Source organism: Sorex fumeus, unplaced genomic scaffold (genome assembly GCF_029834395.1).
Source record: "Sorex fumeus unplaced genomic scaffold, SorFum_2.1 ptg000039l, whole genome shotgun sequence".
In the NCBI taxonomy this organism is placed as follows: Eukaryota; Metazoa; Chordata; class Mammalia; order Eulipotyphla; family Soricidae; genus Sorex; species Sorex fumeus.
The window spans coordinates 14513226-14527187 of record NW_026606096.1 but is presented as its reverse complement, the minus strand read 5'-3'; the positions used below and the strand labels follow the sequence as shown (position 1 = coordinate 14527187).

General features: G+C 41.3%; 1 pseudogene; it reads right to left on the bottom strand.

The window, feature by feature from the left end:
• Nucleotides 1-11677: 11677 nt before the first annotated feature.
• Nucleotides 11678-12945, bottom strand: LOC130028078 (TAR DNA-binding protein 43-like; annotated as a pseudogene).
• Between the last annotated feature and the right edge of the window lie 1017 nt (nt 12946-13962).

Below are 13962 nucleotides of genomic sequence, written 5' to 3'. Positions count from 1 at the left end.
CACTAATGAAAGTCAAACCAAAGATAGCATGACCAAGAATTTCAGGAGGGCAGTCCCAGAGGCACACGACTGTTTCAGTTAACTTGTTTAGACTGGATTTGTTGGAGACGAACTGCAAAATTGAATGTTTCTGTGAAAAGTGTCCTCAGGAAGTGTTGGCAAAAATATCTCATAGGAAAATAAAGAAGCAATGTGGGGGGAAAAATGAGTGATTCCTGAGTGCAAAGCCAGAAGAAACCCCTGTGCATCGCCGGGTGTGACCCCAAAACCAAACCAAACAAATAAACAAAAACAAATAACCTCATCCAAACAGAGGGGAGAGGAGTTGGGCAAATATTTTTCCATAAAAGATATAGAAATGACCAATAGGAACATAAAATGAAGTGTTAATTATCATCAGGAAGATTAACATGGAGATTTCTCAAAAAGATCTGCCATATGATTCAGTGATTACACTCATATCTCTTTCCAAAAACGTACAAAAACACAATTTGAAATGAGATATGCATACCTATGTTCATTGTGGTGCTTTTTTTTTACCACAATCTGAATACAACGTAGTATTCAATAGCAGATGAGCAGAAAAAGAGAATATGAAAATGTATATCAATGCAGTACGTTTACCTCTCAACTGTCAGAAATTATGAAAATGTGCCCTTTTCTTCAACATGGATGGAACCAGAGGGTGCCAATATCATCACAATGAGTCAGAAAGAGAAAGTAGAGTCTGTACAATCTCATTCATTCCTGGTATATAAACCTACAAGCATGTGAATAGCAATTTTTAATGAAAATAAACCCTCAGGCTTTGATGAAATAAATTTATTTTCCATGACTGTCCATTTATATTCAGGTGCAAAATCATCTATGTATAGTATGAAGTCTGACACCACTGGGTATGCCATAAAATTATAGGTTTAGTACAGAATTATATATTGTATATATTTACCTTTGAAAACAGTGATTTAAGTATTGTTAATTATATGGTTTCTTGCGTATAAAGTTTTAAATCATATACATCACCAGAGTGTCCAATTTCCTCCAACCTCTATGAGAGAGAAAGAGAGAGAAAGAGAGAGAGAGAGAGAGAGAGAGAGAGAGAGAGAGAGAGAGAGAAGAGAGAAAGAGAGAACTCTGACTTTATTTTTCACATCTATTTCATTCTTTTTTGGGTGGGGCATATCTAGTGATGGTCAGTTCTTATTCCTTCTTGGTTTTACACTGATCACTTGTAGTGGCCTCAGGAGTCTATATTATGTGCTAGGAAGAAGACCCATGTGCACAGTAAGCATGTCACCGACTGTACTTTTGCTCAGACCTCAAGTATTCTGACTTTAAGGTCGCAATGTATGATGCCCTCTTAACTACATGGAATTTAAATGTGCATAATCCAGAAATACATATAGCATTCTTATCAGAGTACCAAGCTTTACCTTTTACAACACAATTATAACTGATTATTTCTCCTATTAAAGCTACTTCATGATCCTCTATCACTATTTAATGGCTCAGGCGCACCTAAGACAATTGATTTCTTTTCCTTCATGTGTTTCTAGGCTGATTTCATGAAATACCATATACTTACATGTTTATATAGCATTAACCAGAACTTTATCACAAGACCACACTCAGATAAAAGGCATACTGGAAAAAATAATCCAACCTGATCAGTAAATAGGCACTGTCACTGTCATCCCGTTGTTCATCGATTTGCTCTAGTGGGCCCAGTAACTTTGTGAGACTTGTTACTGTGTTTGGCATATCAAATACTTCACGGGTAGCTTGCCAGGTTTTGCCGTGTGGGCGAGGTACTCTAGATAGCTTGCTGGGCTCTCTGAGTGGCGCGGAGGAATCGAACTCGGCTCTGCCTTGTTGGCTGCATGCAAGGCAAATGCCCTACCTGCTGTAATTATAGCAAAGTACGTATACATTTCAGAGGAGGAGATATTGAAGTTTAGAAGCATATTTAACAATTCTACCACATCAACTCAAAACAAAATTTTTTCTTACCTTAACTATTAATAAGACCATTAATATTTTTCACCAAAAGCTTTGTCTTTGTTAAGATCATTACCAAAAAATGGGGAGAGAAAGATAGTTTAGCAAGTAGGCACTTGCGTTAGATACTTTAGCAGGCAGACACTTAGCTTGCACATGGTTCATGTAGGTTCAATCTCTCATACCCCATATGTTTCCTAAGCACTGCCAGGATTGATCCGTGAGAGTAGAGCCAGGTTTGAACCCTGAAAACCACTAGGTATGACCCCAAAACAAAAAATTAAAAAATATAAAGAAGAAAATTAGATGACTGGGTGCTTCTACAAAATCTATGGAGACCCACTGTTGGTGAATATGTGAGGCCTCCTTCAAAGAACAGAACAGTGCATATTGTTTGCTATTATGGGTTTTATCTGAAGATGTCAACATTACCTCTCTTCTCTTTTTAATGTTGCACTTCCTTAGGCATGATATGCCCCTAAGGTGAGTACCAAAACTCACGGATATCTGCAACATCATGCAACCTGGCAGAACGCACTGCCAAGGACTAAGAGACTGTGTCTGTGTTCAAAGGTGAGAGCTGAGAACCTGCCTGCCCTATAGGTAGGAAGCAGCACGATGCAGGATTTTGTGCAAGCCAAGTCTCCAAGCTTCCTGCCATTTGCTCCATCCTCCCTTTGGACCTCACTAATGAAAGTCAAATCAAAGATAGCTTGACCAAGAATTTCAGGAGGGCAGTCCCAGAGGCACACGACTGTTTCAGTCAACTTGTTTAGACTGGATTTTTTGGAGACGAACTGCAAATTGAATGTTTCTGTGAAAAGTGTCCTCAGGAAGTGTTGGCAAAAAAACCTCATAGGAAAATAAAGAAGCAAAGTGGGGGGGGGGGGGGGAAGGAATGATGTGACATCCTAAACATTTTCGGAAGAACCCTGTCTCACTATGTTCAGTTGATCTCTATGTCAGTTGGTTATACCTCCAAGGTATCCTCACAAAAATGTAAAACAGTTTGCTGGTCTTCAATTTTGGGATGGTGTGTAAGAACATACATTCTCAGGTTTCCCAGCAGCATGGCGGTGTTCACTTGGACTGGCAGATAACATTTTTGTGGAGGAGAAGGAAGTACTGGTTGTAGGAGAGAACACAAAATCTGAACCATCGTTGCACTAAAGAATGATAAAAGGTACAAGGGAATGAAGTCCCAATGCCTGTAATGGTTACAGTGCCATAAATATCCCACACTGAGAGGCTTCACTTAGACTACTTTCCACCATAGGTATTTTCAGACAGTTGGAAACACTGAAAAGTTATTTGACGGTTACATCTACACTGTGGATATTTGTACTTCTCCTTCAAGGCAAAGATGGGTAGTATCAATAAGAGAAAGAATTTCTATGAACTGACCAAAGAACAAATTTAATTGAACCAAACAAGATGACATTTCCATTCAAATAAGCTATTCATGGGTCTTCAAGATATTCGCTTGTTCTTGTTATGAGCCACATCTGGCAAAATTGATAATGGGGATATGAAGTAAGGATGATGGAAGACACTGCATGCATAAGTACATGTGCAATTTTCTGTTGAGTAAATATAAATTTAATTCAGTTTTAAGCAGTATTCCTCTGAGTATTATTATTCTGGGTCTGTATCTTTTCTCTAATCCATTCTACTTAAAAGATATTAAGCAAAACAGAAGAATATTTAGATTAATCAAAAAGTTCAATATTGATCTACATTTGTTTAGTACCACACGCCTTATTTATTTACATTCATGAAATGAATATCTATTTAATATTTTGTGTCTGTGTTCTGGGAAAATGTCTCAGTTATATTCTATATGGCTTCCAATACAAATACGTCCTTTACCTAATGTCTTATATTATCCAGAGATATTTCATTCATTGTTTCCATTGACATCCTGTTCAACCTTTATATATTCACTCACTATAACTTCCCCATCCCATTATATAATGCCCAAAAAATGGGTACACTGTTGAATTAGATCATACCCAAAGTCACTTGCAACTTCATATTATATATTGTTATAAAGAATAATTTTCTAAAGAATTAGTACCGTTTCAAATCAAGTGGACCTTTGTCATAATGCTTAGATGTCATGATCTTTATCATTAAAATTTTTCAAACAGTATCTAAATATTTATGTATTTAATTGATGATGACTAGAAGGGAAGAAGAGATGGAATAAGTGGTGTGGAGATGGATATAATTCCTCCTTTGGTGGTTTGCATGCTGTACTATATACATTTGTCAAATTACATACTTGCATCTGTAACAAAGAATGTTATAAACATATCACCTCAGTTAAATATTGAAGAGTTTGAAAAGATGAAACCTGCATTAGAAAGCGAGGTGGTTGAGACACCTTTAAGAGTTAATTTCAATTTCTAAAGTAGAAACCTAATATGAAAAATAATAAAGTAGAAATGAAAAGTAAAGAAAGGTGAATTACTTGGATTGTTTTTTTATGGTCTAAAATGGGTCTAATTTAGGAAATTAATGGAGTAACAAAACAAACCTGTGTTTCTGGATGGCAAGACAACTGATTGGAAAAATCATTTTCAGAGAAAAGCCTGGAAGTAAAAATTGGAGATCTAAGTATTGCTAGTCAAATAAAAATTTAGACAAATTGAAAAAAAATATGGATTATGCTTGAATCTTTTTTGATCCCATGCCCTGCAAAGCATCTTTGGTGTTTCATCTTTTTATTTTATTTCTTTTTTTTTCCATTTTTTAAAATTTTCATTAGTTAAACACAATGAGGTACAGTTGTAGATTTAAAATTTTTTGTGCTTGGATTTCAATTATACAATGATCAAATACCCCTCCCTCCACCAGTGCCCATTTTCCACCCCAATGGATAATATCCCTCCCACCCCCATCCCCATCCCACCCTGCCTCTGTAGCAGGGCATTCCCTTTTGTTCTCTCTCTCCTCTTGGGTGTTGTGTTCTGCAAAAGAGGCATTGAGTGGCAAATATATTCAGTCCAGAGTCTACTTTCAACAAGCATCTCCCCTCCTGGGAAGATCCTCCAAACACCCTTTATTTGGTGCTCCCTTCTCTATCTGAGCTGCCCTTTTCCTAGAATGCCCAGCTGGCCTCTAAGCTATGGAGTAATCCTCCTGGTGCTGATCTCAGCTATTCTTGGGTATTAATCTCATATTTTGTTACTTTATATTCCCCAGACAAATGCAATCTTTCTATGTCCATCCCTCTGTTTTTGACTCATTTTGCTTAACATGATACTTTCCATGTTGTACCACTTGTATGTAAATTTCATGACTTCATCTTTTCTAACAGCTACATAGTACTCCACTGTGTAGATGTACCAGAGTTTCTTTAAACAGTCATCTGTTCTTGGGCACTCAGGTTTCTTCCAGTTTCTGGCTATAGTAAGGAGTGCTGCAATGAACAAACAAGTGCAGATGTCACTTCGACTATACATTTTTGCCTCTCTGGGATATATTCCCAGGAGTGGTATTGCTGGCTCAAATGGGAGCTCAATTTCTAATTTTTTGAGAATCGTCCATATTGTTTTCCAAAAGGGCTGAACCAGTCCGCATTCCCACCAAAAGTGAAGGAGTGTTCCTTTCTCGCCACATCCACGCCAGCATCAGTTGCTTTTGTTCCTTTGAATGTGGGCCAGTCTCTGAGGTGTGAGATGGTATCTCATTGTGGTTTTGATCTGCATCTCCCTTGATTAATGATGTAGAACGTTTTATCATGTGCTTTTTTGCCATTCTGATTTCTTCTTTGAGAAAGTTTCTGTTCATTTCATTGCCCCATTTTTTGATGGGGTTGGATGTTTTCCCAGGACCCGGCTTGCTCGCATGGTTGTCTTTCATCTAGTGTTCTGCTAATCCTATTCTGGATGACTTCAGATCAACACACTCATGTTATTCAATAAACTCCTGTCTTCACTGAGCTTTTTCCCTTCTGCCTTAGTACTTAGTTCTTCTTCTTCTTCTTTTTTAAATCCTCCTAATCTATTTCATTGCCTTTTCTGTATAATCCAAGTATCTTAAAATGAAAAGAAAATGAATTTCTCATGAGATGTCTGGCACTGGAACAAAGTGTATTTTTTTTAGAAGACCAACAGTTATATAAATAAAAATATCAAACAGAAATTCAGTATCAGAATCGATAATTCAATAATTTCTCCTTTACTGCCTTGACAATTTCTAGTGACTGCTTGAAGATATTTATGATGCTTTTATCTCAGAAATCATTGAATCAAATTTGGGATAAATCCTGCAGCTGAAATGTGCTCAGTCTAGCTGCCAATCACATATCTGTCAGACACATGAGTGATATGGATAATGTTTGTCATGAATGGTGCATCCCCACTGACTAATACCAGTCAAGTAAGCCCCTTTCTCATATTTCTCTCTAGGACCAGGAGGCCACTAAGGCAATTAATTACAGCCTACACAGCAATGTAAAAGCCAGGAACTTTGACAATAAAAACCATTTCAGCAGTATATCCCTTGTTTTCTGGAATAGTCAATGGAAGTGAAATTAAAAGGAAATGAAAATAACATGTTAAGGGTGTTGAAGCAATAGTACAGCGGGGTAGGGCGTTTACCTTGGATGCGGCTAACCTGGGTTCGATTTCTGGCATCCCATTTGGTCCCCGGAGCACCACCAGGAGTAACTCCTGAGTGCAAAGCCAGGAGTAACCCCTGAGCATCGCTGGGTAAGAACCAAAAAGGAACAAAAAAAAAAAAAAGAAAAGAAAATGACATGCTCAGGATTTGCCCTTAAACAATTAAAGATCACTTGGTCGACAAGCCTTTATATTAGTCTTTATTTTTTTATTTTCATTTTTATATCAAAGTCTTTAACAATAATATGGTGAATTGGCTACTCAGTTGTAATTTTTCTATTATTTTATCACCTGTAAAGAAGTTTAGGTAATCAACTATTTTCATCAACCTCATTTGAGACTAAGAACTCCCTTTTGTTGACTGATTAATGGCAGTGTATGAAGAGACGATTAGCTGTAGTTGGGCAGTGGTTCTGTATCTCCCTCACATTCTAGTTTTATATACTCTGCTGTGGCCCCTACTACCATTCGCTCCACACTGATTGAGGCCAGTGATTAGTGGCAGAGAATAGGAGCTGACTTCCCACAGCCAAGCACCACTCCTAACCATGCCCTTACCCTTCACCCTCTGACTTTCCACAGCCAAGCAGCACTCCTCACCGGGCCCTTACTCTTCACCCTCTCTCTTTCTTTCATCTCAGTCCAGCGCCAACTCTACGACTTCCTCCCCTTCACCCACCTTTCCTGATGAGGCTGAGATCTGCTCCCCCTGAAACAAGAACAAAATTTCATTCTTAGTCTTCTTAAGTGGAGGATTCTCTGCATCTCTCTGCATTTTTAAGATGGTTGTTGGGGTTGATTTGCTGTCCAAACATCAATTCTTTTCCCATTCTTTGCCAGCTGGCTATGCTACTCTCATCTCCTGCTCACGGCTGTTATGTGGTGGTTTGGAAACAGCCTTACTCACTGGACTGGACTATCAAAACTGTGGCATGGTTTTGCTCTCCAGCATCTGCTATCATCAATAAAACTTCATTATCCTTGTCGTTGACTCACCTAATATCCTAGACTTTTGGTTTTGTGATCTCTACTCTACCTTAGCAATCTGATACCTGTGTCATTTCCTTTCTCCAAATGCTGGATCTGCTGAAATAATCAACGCAGACATTCCCTCTCTGACAAATCTTTTGGTCTTTTTGGTTTGCTGGTTCAAAGACTTCCAACAACCCTGTGCTGTGACAGTACCTGATTTTCCTGTCCAAATTTGTACCTGTCCTCTTCTGTCCATCAGCTTCCTCCTGTCCTTCTCCTCTCTCCTTGATACCTAATTTTATTCATTCTCTAAAATTTTGACTCTTTAATTGAAACTTTTTGTATATCCATGATGTTATGATGTTATATGAACCCAACCATTCTCCTTTCTAGCTTGGGCATAAGCATAACATTATGCAATTGAAAATTGCACTGACAAAGATAGTTGGAAATGATCACTCTAAGAACTGCTGGCTGAAAATAGGTAAAAGAACAAATAGGATAACCTCTCAGTATCTGTGTTTCAAACCATAATACCCAAAAGTGGGGAGGGGGATAGATGGGGGGGGACAGGCAGAGACAGAAAGAGATGGGGAAAAACAGGCAAAGCGAGAAAGAAGGAAATTGCCAGCTGTAGAGAGAGGCTTGTGGGGGAAGAGTGACGGGAGGGAAACTAGGGACACAGGTGGTGGGAAATGTACACTGGTGGTGGGATTGGTGTTGGAACACTGTTTGACTGAAATCTGACCATAAATGGCTTTTCAACTCTTTATCTCTTGGTGATTCAATTAAAGAAAGAAGAAAAGAAAATGCATAACTAGACAGGTTGTTATTATGAAAAAAATCAAGGCACTGATTCCAACTGTCATTGAACACTTGCCAGAGACCTTATCAACGTTGTTTGTTTGTTATTTGTTTTTATTTTGGGGCATCACCTGGGTATGCTCAGGCCACTCCAGGCTCCGTGCTCAGAGATCACTGTGCTTGGGTGATGATATGTGGTGCTGTGAGCAAACCAGGATCAGCAGTGTGCCAGGCAGGCGCCTACCCTATACAGTCTCAAGCTTTTAATCCAAGTTTTAAAAGTTAAATTCTGCTGTTCTACTTTAGTGATTGTGAAATCCATTCGTTTTTCCCCTGTGTCTTTTTCAGGAGGTGGTCTGGCCTCCCAGCTCAAAGCTGTAAAACTTTGACATCTTTCAACCTAAAGAAACTGTCTGGAGCTAAACCCACCCGCCCTATCCTCTCCAACCCAATGTTTCATCAAAGGCATAGTTCTTTTGTCTGTGTCAGCTGCTTCCCCTTCCTCAGGTAGCCTTACTCAGATATCTCTAGGCATTATTTGTCAGTGTTCTTTGTCAACCATATCTTCTCTACTTGGTCTATAGACTCTTTTAAAGGCTCTGTCATATCAGTTCTTTAATTGCACTTTCACTACATTCTCTTTCTAGACAACCTCCTCTCCTTTCTATCTGTGTTATGATATCTGTGTGATGATAACTACCAAGACATTATGGGAAATTATTCCTCCTCCATCCAAGGTGAAACAGTATATCTAACTTTTACCCAGACCTAACTTGCATAATTTAGGGTCACCTCAATCATATGTGAAACATGTAATCCTTTTCATCCCCTCACATATCAATTAAAGTTTCAACTTCTGTATTTTTATGGATTTGAAACCACAAACCACCTAATTGTCTCAAACCAAGAATCTGGTGGTTACCTTCACCTTCTAGTTGTCCTTCACCCATTCTAAATAAATCATATGCAAAGTCTTATTCATTACTCTTTGGTATCTCAAATTACAGTCTTATCTTTATTTCGGTTAGTCTTTGGTCCAACTACTATTACAAATCTTTGAGATAACTTGAGAATATTAGTGGGCTTATTACGTACACTTTTTCTTCTTTCTTTCTTTCTTTCTTTCTTTCTTTCTTTCTTTCTTTCTTTCTTTCTGCCTTCTTTGGCTGAGGAATAGAAAAAAAGAAAGTGGCTTACATATAATGTGAAAAATTCACTGAGACTCCTAGATGTAATCAATGTCTCAATTAAAATTTAGAACATTTCTATTATTCAGAAAGTTCTTTTGTATGCTTTTCTAGTCATTCTTTGCCCAAATAATCCTAGACTGGAGCAAGTAGCCTGGGTTATTATACCATAATCTGTTTTGCATTTTTATGTATTTCTAATTACAAAGTATGCTGCCTTGTGTCCAGTATAAGGTTTATAGAATCCCAGGGGCTGGAGCTATATAGTGCAGCTGCCCAGGGTTCAATTTCCAGGACTCCATGTGGTCACCAAGTCACCACCAGGAGTGGTCCCTGAGCACAGAGCTAGAAGTAAGCTCTGAGCCCCAACACTAAAATGAAAGAAAAGAACATAAAAGTATTTATAGAATTCCATGAATAATTCTTTTGTATCAGGGAGAAGCATTCTATTACAGGGATTTATCACAATTTGTACACTAACCAGTGGATAAATGTTTGGATGAGTTCCAGTTTCTCTAAAGCTGATGTGTATTTTTATACAGTTTGTGTATACATATGCTGTCATATCTTCTAGGGAGAAATACAAATGGAGTTGCTAAGTATGTATGTACATTTAATTTTCTAAGGAATTTGCCACCATCACATTTGCTGCCTATTTATGAGGATTCCAGTGGCTTGCATTCTCACCAACTATAAAATTATTGGACTTTTAGATTTTAACCTTGAACACTTTTTTATTTAAATCAGTTTTATTTCAGAATTTCCAACATTGGCAACTCTTATAAAAGCATCCAAGCACAGGGTACAAGACCGCCAACCGCATCCTCGGGGTGGGCAGGCCCCAGGATCGCTCCCCCCCCCCCCCCCCCACTGGCGACTCCGCTCCGAGACTCCTGTACAGCACGTAAGCTCAGCTCACCAGCGCCAGGCCACATGACCACACCAACAGATCAGGAGCAGGAGAGGACACACACCATACAGCATTCACAGCAGTTGACAAGGGGGCGGGGCATACCAGTATCGTGTCACTAACACATTCAGCTAACGTTGGTTTGCTAAGAGCAAGACTCACTTCAAGTCTTCCAACAGACGTGTATGTCCTTTGAATGCAAGAAACATTCGTACGTATGTTATCTGCTACCATGGCTCTCCGCACACTCTCGCACCAAAGCCACAGGTTGAGAGACACATCTCGCCCAGTTAAAGAATCTCCATTATGCACCACCAAGTCTCTGCACACGCTCTCCTGTCCTCGCTCATACCAGCGTCTCATGCCCCGGCACCACCATCAATCCCACACAAGGTTTCAGAAGTTCAGACAGCCTTCTGGTTCACAGCACAGCCTTGCCGTCACAGCGTTGATCCGACTCCAGGAAAGAAAGAGTAGCAGATAAAAATGGGACACCCACCGTCAGAGACGAAGCCTGTCGGCGTGGGGACGAGCTCTTGCGTGCGTGGGCAAAGCAGCGGACGGAGCCCGACGGCGCAGTGAGTACAGCACTCCTGTCAGTGAGTGCTTCTTCCACAGACATTTGAAATGAGATGAACTGCAGAGATTAAATGAAGGCTTCATATCGTACTCTCGCATATGAGGGGAGACAAGCGTTAAGAAATTGAACAGAAAGAAAAGAACCAAACATTGCAACACCACGATCTCCAGGGACCTTCCTACGGAGAAAATCTGTATGGTGGGGTTCAAATTAAAATGAGGAGGAAAGACTGCAGCTCTAAACAATGGGTTCCACTTTGAACATGCAAATAATTCAGGTGACAAGTCCAGGGATAAAATAATTACAGGAGAAGCCTCTTGATAGCAATTGTGGTGTTGGTTTACCTGTCAGGCTAACAGCAGTTCACTTTCAAACACTCAAGAGTTCAACCCGTTATGTAACAAAACTTAGAAAATTCCTTTAGCTTTTCTTCTTTTTCTAAATGAAAGATGTCAAAAATACTCCTGAATATACTCCACACCGAAAAAAAAACAATTTTGAAAATTCTTAGTGCGTATGTATCTTACAATATATTTACGATGAGTTTAGAAAAATTTGAATTCCCACCAGTCTCTAGCGTCTAACTGACCAGCCCAGCCTACATGCCCCAGCCCGACGACTTCGAGTCCATGCTGGAGCTGAAGTCCATGCATTGAAGCCGCTACCGGAGCCCGCATTGGAGGCCGACCCCCACCCGATGGCGGCGCCTGAGTTGGAGCCGCTGTACGGGTTGTTCCCGGAGCCGAAGGCCTGGTTGGGCTCCCTCTGCATGTTGCCCTGGCTCAAGTTGTTCCCTGACGGGCCCGACTGGTTCTGCTGACTGGCCAGCATCCCCATCATGCCCCAGCTGCTCTGCAAGGCGGCCTGGGCCGTGGCCCTCATGGTCGGGTGGATGCTGAAGGCGCCGAAGTTCATCCCGCCCCCCATGTTGCTGCTCTGCTTGTGGCCCAGCCCCGCCCCGCCGCCCCGGCTGTTCCCGAACCCGCCCTGGTTCCCAAAGCCACCCGGATTACCACCAAATCTTCTACTTCTCTCTAACTGCCTATTGCTATTGTGCTTGGGCTCCACATTGCAGATATGCACGCAGAGGATGCCTTTGATGATCAGGTCCTCGCCACACAGGGACTGGGCCACCTGATCATCTGCAAATGTGACGAAGGCAAACGCCCCCCCCCCCCCAAGGGCTTGGGGATGAACACATCGACCACCTCCCCGTACTGGCAGAAGACCTGCCGCAGCTCGTCGGCAGTCAGGTCCTGGGTGCAGCGGCCCACAGACACCTTCCTGCTCCTCAGAGGCTCATCCGGGCTTTGCTTAGAATTTGGAAGTTTGCAGTCACACCACCGTCCATCAATCATGTGTCGCTGGGACATCACCTTCACTTGGGTCTCATACTCCGTGAACCACACAAAGCCAAACCCTCTTTTGGTGACCAGTCTTGATATCTTTTTTTTTACCTGGACCATGAGGACCTCCCCGAAGGTGCTGAAATACTCCTTGAGGTCCTGCTCGGTGGTCTTCCAGGGCAGGCCGAGCACGATGGGGTCAGACGTCTTCTGCACGGCCCTTTTCACCTTCACCTCCGACGAAGCATCAGACTACTCCATGTTCCTTTTGTCATCTTTGGGGTAGTTGACCACGTAGTCCCGGTTGCCCCAGCCCACGTCGGGCGCGTGCAGGATGCCCTCCACCAGGTGCGCGCACGCCGCGCATGCACTGCGACACGGGGTTCCGGTAGCGCAGGCTGCAGGCGCCCGGGAACTGCGCCGTGACCGTGGACAGCAGCACGGTGCCATCGTCCTCCGACGGGATCTCGACGGGCTCGTCGTTCTCGTCCTCCTCCGTGACTCGGATGTACTCGGTCATCTTTGCCCGCTCGGTGTCCGCTAGGTCGCTCGGAACCCACGAGGCGGCGCACGCAACGACAGCGCCCACGACCGCTCGCTCTCGGCTCGCACTAACCTTGAACACTTTGATGTATTTATTATTCATGTATTTCTATATTCTTCGTGACATCTTATTCAAGTATTCAAGTATTTTACACATTCTTAAATCGAGCTCTTTGGGTTCACCAATGTCTTCTATTTTGCATAATTTTTAAATTGGATTTAATTGAAATGTCATCTTGTTGTGGGACTAGACATCTATGTGCTTTTGAATACATTAGAAAGGAATTGGTGGGACCAGAGAGATAGACAGCAGGTAAGGCACCCTACTTGCACACGGTCAACTCAGGTTCCATCTCTAGCACCCTATATATTTCCCTGAGCCCTGTTAGGAGTGATCCCTTAGCCCAGAGCTAGGAGTAACCCCTGAACAGAGCTGGGTGTGGCATCCCACCTCAATTAAAAAAAATTGAAAAGGAAAGCAATTGGCAAGAACTAGGCTTAGAATTTAGAAAAGAAAAACATTCACTGAGGAGTTAAAAATACCCCCCCCACAAAAAGAATTAGAACGATATGTTTTGCTGACTGCATTTGGAAGAGATTGATAAGAAAGAAATTGACTTTGATGCCATAGAGAAAAGAGATGAGAGTGACTTCTTTTGTTTCCTTTCTGTCATTTTTTTATAGCCATTTACCCTGATTTACTTTACTGTTTGGACTGATTTTCTTCAATCAACCCAAAGCAGCTGCTTACTTTAGAAAGCAGAATATGTGGGAAAACATTTCAGTTCCATCATGCAATTAGTAATGACAACAAATCCAGCACTTTTGTCAGGTATGATCCAATGCTGAGGTAAGCTAGCATATGAGCACACTAAACAGAAATGATGGCCACTCAATACCTTGGTTGCAAATCACAATACCCAAAAGGAGAGAGAGAACAAAAGGGAAAGCCCTGTCACAGAGGCAGGGTGGAGAGGGGGAGGGGGTGGGAAGG